Raw genomic sequence first — 13,106 nt, 5'->3', positions numbered from 1 at the left:
GCGCTAGCTTTACAAAAACTGTCTTAAAGTGTCTTTAACTGTCTTAAACGGTCATAAACTGTCTAAAACCTTTTTTTTAATTTGAGAATTAACCTAAAAATTTTCTTTAGACCGCAAACCGCGCCATCTCCATTTTTGGTCGTGGAATTCTATTGACAAGCGCTTGTTATTGTCCTTGGTGTGTTTTAATATACCAAACATCCACTACACTTTTTTTTATGAATAAAATTAGATCATCTCATCACAATTTTACTTACATATATTTACGTCAAACGCAGAAACACCAATATGCCTGTTTTATTTCAGCAATTCTCAAATTATTTGCTGGAGTGAAAAATTAGAGCGCGCGGCGCAAAATATATGCAAAAGAGCTTTTATTCAGGATTTGCTTCCTATTTTCCTCGACACCGTGTTTCAAGGAAACATCAAAGCGACGGAAAATTTCATGAACGCCACTTAGGTTTTAATTAAATTTTTTGACAGAAATACTGCAGGTGAACGTTGTCAGGTCAAGTGGAACAGCATCTAGGAAACAATTGAAGGATTTCCGACGATTTTTCTAATTGAATCATTAGAAAACAACCTCGAATTCATAATTTTGAAATACAATGCGACAAATAATGGAAATTTTAGATCAAGATTCAGAATATTCAGAGGCATTCATGTATATCAATAATATAATTGAATTTACTGTTAAGTATATACAGAGTGGACCACAAAAAACAATTCACTCAGATACTAAGCAATATTCATTATTACATTTGTAATAATGATGTCACAAATAAAAGATTGGGGGAGTTAAAACCTTAATTATTGATTTATTGCAGAAAACACAATCAAAACAATCAACATATTTATTTATTTCTATATCTGCTGAACCTAGTGTCTTCAGGTGCTCATTGAGGCGGTAATGCCTTGAGAAGACTCCTGCTAAGATTCATATCACTTCAGTGTATCCCGGAAGCTATCGGAGATTGAATTTATGCTTAATAAGGTATTCCCAGATCACCTTAGATCCTTGGAGGTCATAGCTGCTTGGCTATCGGATAAAATGATTATCTCCATCTTCAATTCCATAAATTTCTGCTCCCAGTTTTCTTAGTCTTTGTTTCTAGACCCCTACTGTCCTATTTCAGTTCTCTTCATTTATTTTAGCATTTCTGTTCATTTTTGATATATTGTTTTGATCTCAAGTTAATTTTTCCTAGGAGAATATACGTGAGATTTGGAATCATTTCTTTTGCAGCCATTGGGCATATTCTCCCAGTCTTTGTACCTTCGGAACAACCAAATCACTGCTCCATAAGTAATGATTGGCCCCACATTCATCATAGGGTTTCAACCCCAATTATTCCCATCGAAGTTTCCACGCAACATTAAGGCTTTCAGGGCTTGACTGGTTATTTCCTTTTCGTTTTTATTCTAAGGGAGTTTATTATTTGTTATCTACTTTTATTGTCTAGTGAAGGTAATTCGGTAGATCTTGTCTTGTTTAGAGCATTTAGTCCCACCAATCGACACCATCTTCTCCTATAATTGAATTCTCTTTAAAGTTCGGATGGCTAGTAGTTGAGACATCCATCCGAAGCTGGATCTACTTCTCTGGAATCAGGTGCCCTTTTGACAACTGCATGTGAAGTAGTGTCAAAAGCGTCTTTTATGACAAAGATGCACATACTACGTTTGTAAAATATTTCATTTGCTATGAACTGTTCATGCTGAATACAATGTTGAGACCACCACTATACCAACACTCAAAATTACACTGTCTGAGGCGCGTTTCGATGACCAAGATATCGTCTTTAGAGACTGAGGTAGAATAGTTTACCTTCAGATAACAAAAATCAAGAAGTGAGTGTATCGATTTAACAAAAACTGTCAGGCACTTTCAAAGAAGATAATTTAGAAATGAGTTGAAGCTAACTCGATGATAATGTTTTGAAGGATAAAGCTGAAGAAGCAAAATTTGTGACATTGCTTTCACCTCTTAAGAAATGGAAAGAGAGACAAGAAAATATGGTTGAAAGAGGTATTTTAAAAACTTTCCTTAAATATCAAGAAATTTTGAGGTTAAAAATAGGGAAGCAAATATTCAAAAGTTTATAGTTCTGAAACATTCTTAGGTCCGAAATGGGTGTTGTTGGTATTTTTTTCTCCTCGTGGAGATAATAAATTTAACGAATTATTTTAAGATATTGAAAAGCATCGTCATGCTTTTAAATAAAGACGTAGCATGCTGAGTAACCCTCTTTTCGCTTTATGTTAATGACCGTCCACAAGGAGCAAATCAAATCCAAGATCTCGATTGGTTAACTAAATCATCCTTCCTACAGTCTAAATCTAACACAAAGTGATTACCAAAGTTCATAGTTATAATAGTGGGTCGTCATGAACTGTTTCGTCTTTGGATTGACCCGTCGTACATCACTATCAGTAACCGATGTCATCAAGCTAATCAACCACCTTGGTTTGAACCTTTTGACATAGCGGAGGAAACTGTAAGACCCATGTGTTCGAAACTCGCCCGTTTGAGTTTTTGTTCTGGGTATATAATTACAAACTAAATAACAATTTACGGTCAAATTCAATACGTATAAACATTTTTAACGTCAGATCATTCTCAAATTTGTTTAATAATTATTCCAACGCAGTCTCCATGGAGTTATCGGCTTGTTATGTATATTGAACAAAATGAAGTGGTGTCCTCTCTGAGATCTCTGTTCAATGAAGTTATTGACGGTTTTTTGTATAAGCGTGGTAAAAAGCTGAAAACGTAAAAGACTTAAGGTCATGTCAAAGAAGTATTTAGATTCATTTTTACGTGGAAATTAAAGAGCTTTTTTCAATCAAACATTTACCAATTACGTCCATTTGTGAGTGTTTTCAGTTTGGAATACCTCAAAATTGAGTCGCTTGATTGTGGATGCAATTACAAATAACCAACTAAGCGAAAGTGAAGAAAAGAGTATGGGAAATAGAAGATGGTACCAAAAGTACCTGGCCTAGCTTAAAGATGGCGGTAGTTAAGTGCCCAATTTAAACAACATATGTTTTAAGTTTGAAGACTCCAGAACTGCTGAAGAAAGTCTCCTCGACTGAAAGTGCGTGGGTATTTCAAAAAGTGAAAATTTGGACATGAGAAAGCTGTGCGCAAGATGGGTGCCGCGTTTACAATGTTTGACAGAAGTGAAGCCAAAGTTTAACGCCGTTTCAAAACCATGGTTGAAACGTGTTCCCATCAAGGAGATTACGTTGAAAAATGAATATATTTTTTCCAAAACTTTTGTGTTTTCTTTGTTGGGCAGGGTACTTCTGCGACCATCATCTTGTATGTCATTCGATGGGAGATGAAGCTTTTCCACAAAATATAAAAAAACTTCAATTCAACTTCTTTTGTACATAAAAACAGATTCTATAAATCGTCTGTCTTATATAGAAAAAGCTGTCAAATTTATTATTCGGTTACCGTTTTCACCAAATATTTGAGAACGTAATGTTATTAAAAAGTTCTTACTTATTTCTCTTGCACTATAGAAAATTTTACTAAACTTTTACTCGCAATCTAAAGAAGTGACAACCCGAATGATCTATCGTTTTCCATTAAATTGGAAATGTCATTGGTAGCAAGATTAGTTTCTATCTCGAGGGTATTCCTTATATATTATTTCTCTTATAATCCCATACCCTTAACGGCATCCAGTAACGTTTCAATTGAAAAATATGCGGAAAACGATACATTTTAGTCTGTAGGGAGAAAATAGTTTCATATAATAAAAAAATTTCTTGTTGTGAACATCCCCACAAACTAATAAAGATTGTTTAAATTTTTTGAGAAACTATTTCGAAAACAGTATAAGATTTTAAGTAATTTTTCAAAACCACGAATTACTCTTTATAGGGGTATAGAAATAAAAAACTTCAGCGAGTTAAGACAGTTATTTTGATTCAAAATAAGCCAGGATCAGACAGAAGATCAGAAAAATACCAAAAACGGAAAAAGAAGCTTTGGTTAAGGCAACATACGAAAAATTGGGAGTTTGTTCGCGAAAACTGGGCAGCAAATTTTAAATCGATAAGAAATATTTAGGCAGTATTCTAAAAGAACAGAATGTAGTTCAAAAATCAAGAAAAACCGCATCCAAATATTCCGAGAAGCAACAAATTGAACAAAAATCAAAACTTAAATCAATGACAACGATGTTTCTCTCGTTAAAGGTTTGGGAATCCTTATCGACTACAAATCATATTTTATTTTTAGCGAAAGTTAAAAGCCGAAAGATAAGACCAATCATTGTGAAAAAAGTAAATTCAGATGTGCATTTCCAAAAACACAAAAAATTCAACTCGAAATTGTTGGTACGGTTGTTGAAAACTACTCGTGATCGTTCTTCAGCATGCATTTCTCCTTCTGAAAACTCTGTAACCGCAAAAATATACGAAAAAAAGAGTGTGCAATCAATGAAAAGAGCGGCTTGAAAGCAATTTTGTTTTTCGATTACATATGGCAACTGCTCATTATGCAACGAACGTTGTGGGAGTTTTTGCTTTTGCCAATTGAATGTTTTTGGCAAAATTTTAAACAAAACGTATATTCTGAAGGCTACAAAGTGACTACACATGAAAAATTAGAGGAGAATTAAATTAAAACAAATAGTTTGTACGGATTTTTTGTCCCCACAACCATATTTTCAACTTTGGTAGGCTAACCGTTTGTCACTGTCAATAAAATTTTCGCTGCCGCACATAACCTCAATCACAAAATTGTAATTATGAAAAAGGAACAACAAACATCAAAATTATGAAAAAAAAGATTGGAGATAGTATCATATTAGTACGAAACACACTCGAAAAATCTCATAGTGGATTTGGAATGAAAAGAATCACCCAAGATCATGTATTTAATATAAAACAGATGACAGAAGAAGCAATACAAGAAAGAAAAAATTATACGTGATTTTCATAGGCTTAGAAAACACCTTTGGTAGAGTACATATGAAAGATACTGGTCGAAGAAGTTGATGTAAAAAAGATGATACAAAATATTTACGAAAACAATGAGATTGCAGTCATAAGAAATGACAATTAAGAGATCAAGGGGGAAGTTTGAGTCCATTCCAATTCATAATATTCATGGTCGAGATCAATAGGGTCCACTGTTCACAACTACAAAGAGTTAATATAACTGAGGTAGCATTTGCTGACGATGTTACACTAATAGCAAAAACAGAAAAAGAATTTACAAGAAAACGTTGAAGTATGGAACAAAGTAGTGTTACGAACTCGCCCCCGATATAGACCGTGAATCCAGCCCTTCCTGGTTATAATGATTTGTTTACATGGTTTGCTTTGAACTATGTATGTATGTATATGTCTCATATTCACTGCGACCTAGAGGTTCTATTGTGACCTTGTGTTTACAGCTAAACAATTAATCCCACTCCATTTAAAAAGTCTGGAATGGGGAAGGTTTTGATTGCCAGAGATATCCGTCTTTTATTTCAAGCTCACTCTTAGGTGTAGTGCTTTGGACTTTCTTAGTGTTTCACACTTCGAGAGAATATGTTTTGGACTAATTTCTATATTTTTTATTTGCTCACTTTCAAGAATTTCGTTTCTGCTATATATTCGAGTTAAGTGTAGTGTGAAGTGTTTAAATAAATTAAATAAGTAAAAGAGTAAGTGTTTATGAATTTACCCCACCGATAGAAATAGTATAAATAAATAAGAACATTAAAGCAGTGATAGGCATGGGCTTGGAAATAAACAAGAACAAGACATAATAGTAGCAGGAGAAGAAGAAAACAAGACAAGTATGAGAAACACTCAAACAGGTTAAACACTATAAATACCTAGGAATAATAATAGACGAAAACAGGATACAGATATAAATTTGGATGTGAATCTCGGGTATTGATAAAACAACAAAAAATAAAATACAGACGACAGTGATGAAATATTCAAGAACAGTGAAGGGGGTGATAAAATTAGAAACATAGATATTAGAAAACATGTAACCTACATTAAACTACATTGGTGGGGATACTTACAACGGATGAAGGAAGAACGACTATTTAGAAAAAATATAGAGAGCAAAAAAAGCATCAAAGAAAAGAAGTTCATATGTGATAAATCGACCAATTAATATCTAAATAAATGATTTGACAGAAAGGAAGTGGAACCGGGTAAAAAATTAGCCAAATATGGCTACTACATTAAAAATTATGTTATACCATAGACTTTTTGCTATTTCACAAGGGATTGTTTCATTCAGATAGATTAATACTTTTAAAACTAATTGGTCAACTTCGATTACGATGAAATCTTTTTTATTATTATTATTATTTTCATTTATTTAGGATCATTTGAAAGTAAGATATAAGAAAAACTACCAAGAGCACTAGAATTATGGGAAATAGTATAAAATTTATTTACATATAAAATGACTTGAAAACTTTTGTTGAAATTGAATCTTATTTTGCTATTACTTATTAATAACATGATATTTATTGTCAGAATATTACATTCTTTTATATTTTTTGACGATTCGTCAATTACATGAACTTATAATTCACTTTTGGATTGCAACAAGACAAATACTGCAATGTTGCTAAAATTGCATTCTTTTTAACGGAACTTCAACTTATAAGGTGATTATTCGATAAAATTAGACACAAAATTGGAATTTTCACTTAAACAATATGAACATTAAGACTTTCTCCAAATAAATTCGTATTGAGTCATAATTTTTGATTAAAAAAGTATTCCAGTGAAATGGAAGTACATTTAGTATCCTTTCCAGATCTACCACTGGATTGAATGAACCTAACTGTTCTTTTGTATTCATATTTAAGTCACGTCCAAGCCGAATAAAACAACGATTGGTAACACAAAACCGAATCCGCAATGAGGTTCATATGGCACCATAACAATTAAGAACTCTCTGTTTGAAATGAATAAATAAATAGCAAGAACGGGAAATGTGAAATATTCTTTTCATTCAGTCTCAAATTAAACAAATAACGTGTTTTTCATAGATTTTTTTTTCGGCACTATATGCATGTGTAATGTTAAATTAATCAAGTTACTCGAGTTACATAAAGAGAAAAATCTAGATTATTTTGAAAATTAAACGCAAAAAGATAGTGGGCAAGTCAAAAGGTGCAGTACATCGCATATTAACTGGAAATTTAGACAAGAGCAAGTTGTGCACAAGATGGGTGCTGTGTTTGCTCACAATAGAACAAAAATAGCGTCGTGAAGATGTTTCCATCGAGTTTCTGTTGTTTTACAGAAATAGAGCCAAATTTTTGCTTTTTGCGCTGTTTAAACCGTGGATCCATCACTTCGCACCCGAATCAAAAGAACAATCAAACCAATGGATGACAATTTTCAGAGCAAACAATTACAATTAGATCGTCTATATAGATAAATTCCTTCTCTGTGGTAACCCCCGCAAAAGTATTGTATGAAAACTATTAGAGTTTACTGATAATCCAAATATGCCTGGTAAATCTATTATATTTACGAAAATAGCCAAAATTTTAATATAAAAAATCATTTTTACCAAAAGGCATCCTCCAAAATATGAAAAATTCGAAAAACTTACCACTACCTTTCAATCCCATTCGATTGTTAACCTCCTATCTGTTTTAAATAAGTGAGGTTTACCGGATCTAATTGCTAAATCTGCTCCGACTTGAGATCATGCTAATTTTTCAATAGGTTATACGTCTACTCAACTTTTGGTAGCTCCACTACTGTTCTTGTTGCAGTTTCTTTATATGAAAGATCTCAACACCCTGAATCTTCTTCCAATATGTATATGATTTCGTAGATCTATTGAGTCCTGATGTATCAAAGAGTATCTCAAATTGATGTTGTACCGATCCTGGAACTTATTTTTCATGATGTAAATTGTAGATGCTCACAGTATAATGGGGATTTGAATTATGTAGATGAGGTGACGCAATTGTCTTCAGCTCCAACTTGAATAGTTAATTCCATTCTAGATTTGTCATCTTCGTTGTTTAGATCCTCGAACATCAATATTTGGTTCAAGTTGCATCTCCACGTTATCTTCTCGTGTTATCTTATTCTTTTTGAAAAACACTGCTTCGTCTGTCCTACGTTGATGATGTTATTCAATTGTAAATCGGTAAAATTATTCCTGAAGTCTTTTGCAAAATTTTCTTTTTGTATCCAATAATATTCGAATTCATCGTTAAATTTTCATAAATAAAAACATTTTCTTGATTCATGATCAATAAATGATTTAAATTTAGTCGTATTAATAGATTTTTGATACATTTTTCAGATATGACGTTAATTCTCTGTAAACATTCATATTTTAGTCCATAGCTATGTTTTTTTTTTCGAAAAGAGCCATAAAAATGTAATTTATGAAAAGAGATTTCCAACGAACCGAAAAAAAAAAATATTTTCCATCATTTCTATGGCAACAAAGTAAATTCAGGTTTTTAATTTGGTTCTTTATAACTTTATACTTACCCTGTATATTATTTTGAAATTTTGTACTCGTCCGGTTTAGTGAAAATTGTGACAGGAATATTACTTTATTATCAGGTTACTTATATTTTTGACCTCCTCTGTGTTATGTCATGACCTTTTTCTGTTATAAAAAAATTTCCTCAAAAATAATTCGCAATCTCCTCGCAATTTTTCACCAACAAAGGACCCTCATTATTTTTTATCTCGTGCATAAATACATACTAAAAATAGCTCCTTCGGCGGCGCCATATTGTCCTTCCTCCCTAATATTTTTTTTTGGTGAAATTTACCTTAAAACTAAAAACTTCCTGAATTGCTCCCAAACGTTCCATTTCAAGAAAAGACTAAGAAAAAATTGCTTTTAAGAAGGTTTGTCATTTCAACAAAAAAAATATGAAAATAATTCCAGACTTTTCAAATGGTGCTAATAGAGAGATATCCTTTTTGCGAATATATCCTTTAGAATACGAATACATCTGAAGGAATATTGGGTAAACAGTTAAAGATAATTAGATCCATGAAATGGAAGCTTGTAATGGAATATTCTAAATTAAATTGATAATATGATGTTATTAGAATATTCAGCAAGACTAAGAGAGGTTGTGAAGAAGGAAAATTTAGAAATGAAACTTGGTTATCTATAAAAGTTCTTCAAGAAATTTAATTCCTTTCACTTCGATTATTGGAATTTTATAACAATATGTATTAAAATTGAGGTTATGTGTGCCAAATAATCTTACGATTGAAGTTGGTGACCGTTAATATTATTCAATTTGTAATTTGCTGTATAAACAATGGAGGAATTTCCAATTACGTTCAACTTTTATATGTCATTTTGTATGTTAATCCAGACAAAATTCTAATTACATAGAAATGCAGGTATTTGAATTGATTATGGTGATTCGCACTCACCTGATCAGGTTTCTAATTTTGTATCATCGTATTGCACAGCTTCTCATGGAGTAACTTGCTAGTCTGCAACAAAGACAAATTATATGATTATCATAGTGACAGATGTAGTTAGTTGCTGTAATCTAATTCAATGTTTATTGTTATACGAGGGCCGTTTTTTTTCCAACCTCCGATAGGCTTTAAATAAAAGACAACTTCATATGAAACAATAATTTGATTACCAAAAGATTGGTAAACTTGATGTTATTTTTCGACATAATCATCGACGAGATTGAGATATTTGACATATCTGTGGATAAGCTTTTCAATACATTCTTGAAAGAAAGCTGCCGCTAATGAGTTCGAGTAGAGTACAAAACAGATCTTAAAACTTCTGAAAATTCCGGTTTTCTTTAACCATTTTGACAACTCGTTGAACCAGGTAATCTGAAACGACAGATTTGCGTCCTTGGCCCCCTGCATCATTATGGCCATCTTTAAACTTTTGACATCATTCACGCACAACACCCTCACTATGAAGCTTTCCACATACACACGATTCATTCTCCGATGGATTTCTGCAGCACTATGGCCTTCAGCCTGTAGAAAACGACTCACATTTCGTAATTCACACGGAAACATCAATAATGGCGACATGTGGCTGTAGCATAACGCCGACTGACACCTGAATGTCAAAAATGGCTGAGTATATAGTGCGAGAGCTTCGTAGTCGCATACAGCGCATGCCAGCTTTCTTCGGCCCGCGTAGCGTCTGCACGGAGTGAGCTTTTTACATTTTGTGCAAACTTTTTGGTACCGAATTTTACACATAACGTATGTGACAGAAATTATCAGAAATAATTTTAATAATCCATTCATACAGTACTTTTATCTTAATATATACTTAACAAGAAACACCATTTTCTTCTATTGTGTGTAATTTCGTGAATTTTTTTAAATATTCTACGTCAAAGCTGTTGCTTATTTTCGACCTCAAAAACAATTATCAAACACTTTTCAACTCAATATCCCCGAAAATTTTTTGATATAACGGACCTGAAAATCATTTTATCTTCTGTCAGTACAAATGGTTCGTAGTGAGCCTATAACCAATCTTTGATTATTCTGGCATAGTGACGAACCGGGTGGTTCTATTTAAAAAAATGAAGAAATTTGACATTTATGAAGTTAAACTTTCAACACTTGATAAAAAGAGTTAAGCAAGTGTTAAAAGTGTATAAACACACTCTGTATAGAATGAAATTTTTTTAATATAAATTCAAATACGTCTGACCATGCTAGAAGCAACCGAACAGAAACCATTTTCATATCTTTAAGTGTATAGTCGTGAAAAAATAATTTATAAGATTGTGCAACGGTCAAATTTTTTACAAAAAAGTTAATAACTCAAAAAGTATGCATTTTTCGTAAAAAGTTTTCAGACAAAAGTATAATAAAATTTCAAAAATGTACCAATATACAGGGTGTTCTATTTAAAATAACAAAGTTATAGTAGACTTCTGGTAGTATTTTAGTTAAAAAGATCAGATAGTTTCAACTTGTCGTATGACACCCTATATAAACTTGATTCCCCTAATGTATATTTCAAACCGAAATTTCGAAGCGCTGGTTTCTGTTATTTTATTGATAATTTTTGAAATACCCCACATTTTCATCATCCCTCGTATAATAACCAGTAGATAATTGGAGAATTTTCTTCTTTTTAAATTGAAAAATTTACGTAACAGTGACAACAATTCAATGCATAAATATAATTAATCAATGAAATTCTGGTACCTACTAAATTTACAAGTTTTTCCTGAGATTGGTACACTCTGTATATTGAAAGTTGATGATTTCCCACATATCTCTTCGAATAACGAATCTGACTATTAGTACAGGTCTCGCCATTTTCAATTCTAAGGTAGATTATTTGAATGAAACAGGTGGAAGATAATCAAAGTTGCAGTTCCAAAATGAAAGGTATCGATAAAATCGTCCTATAATGAAGATCGTTAGATACTACCAAATATGCTAATGGACAGCGCCATGCTAATTAATGGACGTGAAATATCCGCAACATTTGTATCAAATAGTTTGCTGTTGCGCTTCAAATTTGAAATAATGTCAACACGAAAAACTAGAATTTTCCATGGAGTTATTGGTTATTCCATCTTTTACTATTGTGATTATTAATATGGCCTCCTCCCCTGAAAGAAAATCCAAATTAAATCCAAAATATACATATTTTTCTGCTCTGTATAAGTATAATTAAAATCTTGAAGTTTTGTTTTCATTTACCTTTATTTTATCTTAAAATTTTACATTTTGAACGACCATGCACCATGGTCATGGTTTGCCCCCCCCCCTGTTATAAATCCTGACTACGCCCATGGATTTCAAGTAGATTCTATTTCTACTCAGTCTGCTTCGGACCCACAAATTTTGATTTTGGTCAAACTATTGCAAAAATATCGACTTTCAATAAGAGATTTGTGAAAAAAGTTTATTGGATGTTGTTAGAAATAAGACATTTTCGAAAGATAGATACTGAGTTTGTGAGGGTATGTGGGATTTACTAATTAAACTTCCTCCTAGATCTCTTGTTTTTTGATATATTATCTTTTCACTATATCATATAGAGTTTTACAAAGCTCACTAGTTATCATTTAATGCACAATATTTTATGGTAATAGTAAGCTCCACATTTTTGGAATGGTTGATCTATGTTTCTATGCAGTATCCACTTCTTGTCCAGGTTCCATTGTTATTTGATCTGATCGTTTTCGGTTGCTTTCCACACTTATCTCTTCTTCTTTACTTTATTTCCACTATCTTCACCATAGATCAAGCTTCTCAGGAGTTTTAGCGGCTAAAGGCCATCGCAGATGCCTCAGCTTTTCTGCAGGTGTTCAAAATAGCATTTTCATGTAAGTTCCTTGGTTTATGCTAATTCTGTGTTCTTCTATGCTTGAGGGCTCCACGGTTAACAATCTCTTCTTCCGGAAGTTCTAGATTCATTTCGATATCCTATGTACGGCAATATCTACCAGGGTTACCAGTAATTCTTTTGATGCTCCAGTGACCACAACCACCAGATCATCTGCATAACTAATAAGTTAATGTTATATCATGGTTTTGAAAGTCTTCAACAGCTTATGTTGATTGAGCGATAAATCTGTCGGAGGTGGTATGAAGAATCCACATACCTTGTTCACACCCAAATGTTCATGCAAAATCGATGGTATTCCAGTCTTAAACGCCTGTCACGAACTTCTTTAATGTTGCGTACAAAATCGATCGAATGACAACTGATTTTGACCGACCTTCTCGATATTCATCATTAACTGATGCACAACCATGAGGAAATTCTGCAAACCAACAGGTTTGATGGAGAGGATAACATTCATTAGTCTTCAGAACCGAATCCAGACGAGATATGAACACGATTTTGAAACAAAAAGATTATAAAACTTCAGATATCCATTCAAGATGATATTGAGACAAGCAGTTCATACTACAAGAACGAATATGCTATAAAAATCTGCTCTCTGATTCAGATTCATCTAAATAATGAAGATATATTTGTCACTCATCTTCATCTAACGTGGAAAAAATGAGCTACAAATTTTTGGAATGGGACCAAGCTTCAAATTACAGAATTTTACAGTTTATTTGAGCGAAAAACTTCCCGCGGTCTCGATTTC

At 32.7% G+C, this 13,106-nt stretch overlaps 1 protein-coding gene across 3 annotated transcripts in view; it reads right to left on the bottom strand.

Annotated features, from left to right (window-relative positions):
- The window catches only part of LOC130895199 (irregular chiasm C-roughest protein-like), a 201,851-nt gene that overhangs the window by 80,507 nt on the left and 108,238 nt on the right, over positions 1-13,106 (bottom strand). For all 3 annotated transcript variants that reach the window (XM_057802385.1, XM_057802384.1, XM_057802386.1), the window contains one exon: positions 9,421-9,483. The gene's annotated coding sequence lies outside the window, so the exon portion shown is untranslated. The remainder of the gene's footprint in view (positions 1-9,420; positions 9,484-13,106) is intronic.

Source organism: Diorhabda carinulata, chromosome 6, assembly GCF_026250575.1.
Source record: "Diorhabda carinulata isolate Delta chromosome 6, icDioCari1.1, whole genome shotgun sequence".
NCBI classification, from domain to species: Eukaryota; Metazoa; Arthropoda; class Insecta; order Coleoptera; family Chrysomelidae; genus Diorhabda; species Diorhabda carinulata.
This window is presented reverse-complemented; position numbering and strand designations above follow the sequence as displayed.